Here is a 7,930-nt window from a genome sequence, read left to right as displayed (position 1 = left end):
CAAGATTTCACTTTTTTTCGGGCGGAAACTTGGCGGTTATTTTTTAGACTTTTTTTTGTGAGATATGACGTCATAACTCAATTTTTTAACCCTTCTTTGGAGTTTTTTAATTTTTGGGTGAAAGGTCCTTTTTGAGGCTATATAAACCCTCAAAGGCCTTACATTCAAGCAGGGTTTGTAACAGTTCCTTTTCTTAATTACAAGTATTTCACGGTATATTTTATTGAATGACCCTGGTAACAGCAAAGAGTGGGTACTCTTTGGTAACAGTCGTAACCTTGTACCAGCTGACTCCATCTATCGTTGGAATATTAACCACCAATTTTAGCCCACGTTGGTTATCGATTGCCCACATTCATTTTACCTTTTTTTCGATTGCAAGCTGTGACAGAGTGCACTTTAGCTGAAGTGTTAGTTGGAAGGCGCATAGAATTTTAATTGCCGCCACCCATATGTTATAAAACTTGGCGATTGAGTTCTTAATTTATGGATTCCGGTAATACTGTTGTTGAAGTATATTTACAAGTATCTGGGTAGTCATAACCAACACTTGATTGTGTTCAAGTTGATCTCTCCATGTACTATCGCTCCTTGGACAGATTTGCCCTTAATTCCGATATAGTGAGGATTTATACTTGCATTTTATTCTGGCTACATCTACCTACTTGAAGTGTATCATTTTTTACGGTCGGCTGATATCACTGTCACATTGTAATTTCCATCGATGATTGTTGATGTATGTACTCGTACATGTTAAGGTTATCTTATCAGCGAAGAGGTTACTTTTGATTTTTCTTTATATACGATGTCGGCTAAAAAAATTACCGGACGGGTTCTAATTTCAAGTTCAAGTCTAGTTTTAATTTTGGGTTCAAGTCGTCCTATTTTAATTGTTACCTGTTTAACGGACCAGTACAAATCGAATGTAATTCAACTCTAAGGACCAGCGTAAGTTTGGAGATGCTTTACCTACCATTCTGTCGGTGTACAAATGCGCAACTTTGGGCTAAATTCACCGTTGCAGGTGCGCGTCAACACCTTTTTCCATACTTTCCATCTGCTGATAAGAAGCCGCCATTTGGTGAAATTGGGTCACTGGGTCATGCACCAAGGATTTGATCGTTAACCATGAAACAACGTCTGTAACTGTTTAGCGTAATAATCATTTTGCTCCTTCAGGGCTATAAGCTACCGCATTCAATTAATTTGTTACCTTCAGTACTTATTCATTATCTTTGCGAACTGTGGTAAGTTATGGTCGAGTTTTACACAGGAATGTTATGACAGCCCGCAATTTTCAGTGCATTGCAATCCGAGCTCTGATACTGTAAGTGTTTTCAAAAGATGACCAGCAGTCCAAGTGGGAAATGTGTCAAAATTCATTTGTTTGTCTTAATTTTTTAAGTTAATTAATAATCAGACCATCCAAATTTGATTTTGTGAGTATTTCTGTAAAGCGAATTATAGGATTTTAAAATAATTGGTCACCCTATGGGGGGGGGGGGGGGTTCATACTATAATTGGAACTGCGGGGGCAAATGCTAAAGCTAAGGTAAACCTTTCGTTAAACAGATTTTTGTATTTTAAGACTGAGGGTTAATATCCAGTACTACTACAAGATTGCTAGATTTATTTCAGATGCAGTCTAGATAAGAGACGAAAAATCATTCAAGTAACTTTCCTCTTCAAGTTAATTCACGGTTCCGTTAACGACATCAACTTACTGAGTCAAGTTAATTTTTTAGTACCAACTTATTTCAATCGTAGTAAATTTCTATTTCATATTCTTCATTCGCGCACAAATATGATGTTTTATTTGCCATTCGGATTTATGGCTCAGTGGTAGAGCATTGGGTTATAAATCCGGAGGTCGGTGTTCGAACCTGGGTTGAGGTGAATTTTTCATCTGTGGCGGAGATGGAAATTACCTTAGACCAGTTCCGAGCATTCTACCGGCTACTCCGAATTAGGTTTTCCTGCAGTTTTCCTAATTCGTAAGGTAAATACCGGAGTAGTATAGACCAACTTAAGACCTTCTGCAGAGGCACCTCTAAATAGCATTATGCGGGTCACTCTGTAATAATTGGGCGCATGCCTGTTGAGGGCCCAAAACAAGAGAGGGATAATAATAATAATTAATTGCCATGTTACGCCTCTATAACAATGTTTCGTTGCATATCGACATATTTCTTGCTTCTCAATCTTCTTTTCTCAAAGTCTGTATTGATACTGTGTAGTTTTTATGAATTCATTGCCCATTATTAGTTTTTTTTTAAATAGTTTTTCTTTTATAATTTTTTATTTTTTAAGTTTAAATTATAAATTGTATCATCTATAAATTATAAATAAGTTACGTTAAATAATGTCTATAACGGTGTTATTTTTCTCGGAAGTATTTTGTGTTGCCTATGCTCTTGTTGTCCACTCTTCTGTCCAGTCGTCCTTGGTTTTGATAAAATTCCTTCGCTTATCTTTTCTTTTCCGGTCACTTTTGAATAAGAGATTGTCGTGTGCATTTGCTACATCTTCATTTTGTGAGAAAATTTTAAGCCTTTAAATTTGGAAGGATCAACTTACTTTGAAGATTCAATTACCAAAAGGGTGTTCTATTCTTTCCCTTGGGAATATTTTGGGTTTTCGCCAAGCGGATCTGGAAGCACATGTGGCACCGATCATTACTTTGGCTCGTTTACCGCCGTTAGAGGTTCGTACTGCATTCCTTTGCTTTTCCTAATTCAACTTGATTGTAGCCTTTTCTTTTGGTGTATCATCTATAACTATAATATACTATACCAGACGATAACGTAACTCGTGGAAAGTCATTCCGCCACCCCTGGTGCGGACATGTCACACCTACCATCAGCTTGATGCCCGGACAGTTATCCTGAGTTCCGGAGTCCAACTTTAACGACACAGTCGTTGCGGTATCGTTCGTTTGTTCCTGTCACCATCGTTTTCTACGCCGAGCTTCCGACAACCCGGTGGAAGCGGTACGCTTGCCTGCCACCAGTCAACTGAAAGGTCAGCTGTTCAATTTTTTTATGAAAATATTGTATGCGACTCACTCCAGAAGCCACCCTCGACGTAGATATCCTTGGTAACCTATTTTGTGTTCCTTCTTTCCTGGTTCCGTCCCGAATTTCTTTTTTTTCCTGTCCAGACATAATTATTTTTCTCCATCACAATCGGAGTATTTACCTATATTCTGTTTGCGACAAAAAAGACAATAGAACTGGTCACGTTTTTTTTATGTGTAAACGATATTTGTTTACTTGAAGATTTAATTTGTTTTGATATTTGACAACCCTTCAGGTGTCAGTATTTGTGAACTATTGCTGGCGCTAGTGCCTACTGTGCATAAGACCTACTATTTTGATAATCTGTAAAGCAGTTATCAAGCTAGCCATTTTTTGTGTTTATTCGTAAAATAGTATACCCCAGGTCAGGTATTTGATTTAGTAGCCCCTTTAAAAGCAAGGCCTTGATTTTATCCCCGGCACTAATTGTGTTACCATCTAATTTTCACGAACGGAGCCTAAGCAGCGTTCTAGGTGGACCTTGCTACTGCGTGTCAAACTTGTTTGTAATGAAGAGAACTATTTAATTATTTTATTAATTTCAATATTTTTGGGAGCCTCGAGCTACCCCCCCCCCCTTACCGTATACCTATATATCTATATCTAACTGTATACAACTTACAACAATGATCTAATAAACGACCAGTTCTCAACCCCTAATTCGTAGTGCTTTGTTTTTGTTTCTTTTCAGGTGTCTTTTTGTTCCCACACAGGTTCTACGTTTCCTGTAAGGGACGTGCTTTCAAACGTAGTGGCGCAATTAATTAAGTCAATCCGAACATACGCCATATCCCTGAGATCCCATCGCTTTCCCCTGTGCTGCGCTTGTACACTCCCTGAGCTAGACCGGAGCAATTCCGGCTTTTCTTTAGGCGCAAAAGCAGTCGTTATGTCATTAATCAATTTTTTAAATTCCATCACCTGCATTATGATTTCCATTACAATTATTAGTACCGATGTTATAAATTAGGTTTAGTTCTCTTTATTTCTGTCTATCTGTTTTGTGAATGTATATATTTACAAGTGAACTGCTTCGTTGTAATTGGGAAATTCCTGTAATGAAGCATGGAAATAAATAATAATAATAATAATTAAACGTCTCTTTTTGTTTTTTCTTTAATCAAATTAGTATGTGGTTCGTTTTGAAATAAAAGCCCTGTAAACGTGTCATGCATGCTCGCCCAGAAAAACGTGCATACTCTAGGAAGAGATGCTCTTTTTCGGATACATCGCCTGACGTACTCTTAGGACATTTAGGGAGTTTCAAAGATCATCTCCAGATAAGCAGAGATTAAACAAATGCATAAGGCTACAGCAGCACTGCAGCTGCAAGACTGAGACCCTCGCAAGGGGTCAGGAAACTGGCCTCGCTTCAATCCCTAGTCCTGATTCCCTTTGTGTGATTTGCCAAACATCCCCTCTTCCTTATTTAACAGTCGCATTTCTACAGACGATTTTTCTTCCTTTTTGGCGGCCAAGCGTCACGATCTTGGGTTCTCTTGAATCACGTATCGTGGCGTACGGCAGTTCGCATCCTTACTTTGCAGATGTCATCGGAAGCGCATCGGAGTTTCCAAGGACGCCCTTTTTCCAACGTGCGGAGACTCGGATACCTCGGCCCATCGGGTTCTCGCTTGTCGGGAGTACTGTGGTGGCCGTGCTCCTTTGTTAGCAAGCGTTGTTCCTGATTCTCTCAGACCATTCTTCCTTTCAGGAAGAAGTAATTTATGGTTTGGGACGCCCTAAGACTATACAGGGTAAACATTTTGTCCGCAACACTTAATATATATCTAAACAAAATATATATCAGACCGACCCCAGTACCTTCTTAAGTCGGTGCAACAATTACAACAGAGTTGGTTTCGCATCGTAGGATGTGCGGAGTGTGAGTCCGCGTGCGACCATTAATGTTTGACTTTTATTGTTAGGTGGTTTTAGTGTTGCAGGGTCAAATTTTATGTAAAGGTGAGTGTGATCTTACAAAAATGATCTCGGTAATCATTGTACTGTATATTACATAAAAGGAACAGACTAACTTGCAAAAGTTGATGGAAGATTGCTTTAACGAAGAAATTGGGTATGATGACGATACTGAAGAGGGAGAAGACGATGTTTTAGAAACTCAAATTATTGATAGTGACACGGAACAGGAAATTTCAGATGTTGACGATGAAGGTGAAAGTGAAACAGAAGATGAATTGCAAACTGAGTTTTCTGGGAAAAGACCAAGTCATAGAATGGGCGAAAAACGTGCCTCCTAAGACTAGAAGAACAAGAAAGGAAAATTTAATAAAGCATCTACCGGGCGTGAAACAGTGTGTTAACAATTTTAAAAAACCTGTCGAAATTTGGAAGCACTTTTTCTCTGATGTAATGACAGCTTCTATTCTTGAGTTTACCAATAAGCACATTCAATCAAATAGAGGAAACCATGGACGAGAAAGAGATGCCAAAGACACGAACGTCCTTGAAGTTCGTGCGTTAATTGGACTTTTATATTTATCTGGAGTGTTGAAGTCCGGCCGCTTAAATTCAGAGGAGTTATGGGCTACAAATGGCACGGGAGTGGACCTGTTTAGATTAACAATGGCTCAGAATAGGTTTCGATTCCTTTTACGTCACATCAGGCTTGACGATTTGGAAACCTGAGAATATAGAAGACAATTTGATAAATTGACACCTATTAGAGAATTGTTTGGTCAATTTGTTAATAACTGCAGCTCTGCATACACTCCTTTCGAATTTTTGACTGTTGACGAAGTTAAAAGCGTTTCGTGGACGATGCAATTCCCGGCTGTAAATACCCAGTAAGCCGAACAAATAAAGGTGTTCGCCTTGGTGGACGCAAATACTTTCTATACCTTGAATCTTCAAGTTTATGTGGGACGACACAACCCGATGGTCTGTTTGCAGTTAGCAATTCACCGAATGAAGTGGTACGACTTTGGTCAGACTATAAAAGGATCTGGAAGAAACGTGACAGTTGATAACTGATTTACGAGTGTAGATATAATCAATCTACGTCGCCAATTTAATTTGACATTGGTAGGTACCATCCGCAAAAATAAAAGAGAGCTGCCCTTATAATCCAGGCTAAATAGCTCTAAAATAATTTATTTAAAAAAAAATTAGTTACCGGGCGAAACCGGGTTTTTCATGCAGGTGAAATGAATAGAAATTGGTTGGGAAAAAATAATTAAAACAGCTGAATTTTTCCGCGGGTGAAATCCCGGGGGTTGACAGTGGTGTAGCAAAACTATTCATTTTAGACGAAAATGTTAAATATAATAGTTATAGAGATAAAAAAAATGAGCAACTTTTGTATCTGCACTATTTTCAGTTAACCTCCAATTTTCCTAGAAAAACCGGAAAAACTGTTTTTTGCGTTTTTTATTCTTATTTTTGCGAAAAAATGTCGTAGGGGTTTGAAATGTGGAGAGCTTGTTTTATGATAAAAAAAGAAGATAATTTTTTGGGCCTGTTGAACCGTTTCCAGGATCTCACGATTTCTGAAAAAACCACCTCTTTTTCAAGGGGATGAAAAATCTATTTTTTTTCATCGTACAGAGGTGCGCGGGGTAGCAAAATTTTCGGGAAGGCTTATATTTTAATAAACAAAAATAAAAAAATATTATTCCCATTAGCGCCTACTACAACTGGAGATCGTGGCCGTTGTGGGTCCTGCGATCGCAAAAATATAGGCCCACTCGTTACGTATGCAAAAAATTTATATGTCTAGAACATTAATTGAGTATATACCGCGAGTGCTCTCTCATAGAAGACGAAGTGTAACTGGCAAATATTCAAGGCGAAAAGGGACAGTGAAACTGAAATTGAAGGTACTCGGCTCACCCTGAAGCACACGTGGCGCTAAAGGATCCGATGGAATTAGTAGTCCAGGCTAACCAACGTTTAGACACCATTATTAATGCAACAACACGAGAGGTAAATAACAATGGTATCTTTACTCGTGTCGACCAATTGGCAGTGGGCGGACAAAGCGATAACCTAAATAAAATAATCCCGGCGTTGTCGGGTATGATTTTCATTTTTGAGGCTAATCGAGTGAACCTTCTAATACAGTTGGAACACTTGAAGGGCGTCACGCCACCGTCCGAAAAGGCCGAGCCTAACGTCTCAATAACTCCGATAAGACCCCCACAACAGCCGCCGCAGATATCTCTGGTTAAGCCCGCTATAACTTTCGCCGAAGCAGCAAAAATGATTTTGCAAACGACCCCAAAACCGACAAAGAAACTGTATACGTTCACCACCCACTAAGGCCCTCAAGCAACAGAAGTCGATGAGGTGGAGCATTTACCGCCATACAGAATCTCCCTCAGGGCGCCCTTATAACATGACAGCTCGTCACGCAAACGAAATTGGGCCAAAAAGTAGCCGTGTATACAGCCAAGGAGCCTCGGGTTATTCTGACGGGCGTAGACGCCGGATATACCCACCATGCTTGTAGAGACCCTGTTGGAGCATAACACACAAATATTTGGTTCCTACATTAAACAGAACCCACTCCCCTGCAGAGTAGTGGGAAAACGGAAATGTAGACATTTGCAAACGGAAAATTGGGTCATTGAAGTGGGTACCAAGCACTTTTAATTAACCTCGATGTGGTAAAAACACAGGTTGAAGAGCACATACACGTTATGCGCTGCTTTAAATGCAACGTCTACACGGGCACACCCAAACCCGTTGTACCGAAAAAGAGGAAACTTGCCCCCTGTGTTCGCAGGAGCATATTATGCTCGACAAGTGTGAGTCTGATGGAAACTGTCCCGTATATATTAAAAGAGTGAAGTGCTATAAATAAAATAGATTATGGCGAAGCATAGAACCAA

The sequence above is a fragment of the Photinus pyralis genome, unplaced genomic scaffold (genome assembly GCF_008802855.1).
Source record: "Photinus pyralis isolate 1611_PpyrPB1 unplaced genomic scaffold, Ppyr1.3 Ppyr1.4_LG1, whole genome shotgun sequence".
Classification (NCBI taxonomy): Eukaryota; Metazoa; Arthropoda; class Insecta; order Coleoptera; family Lampyridae; genus Photinus; species Photinus pyralis.
The sequence above is the reverse complement of the archived record's forward strand: the minus strand, read 5'-3'. Positions refer to the sequence as shown.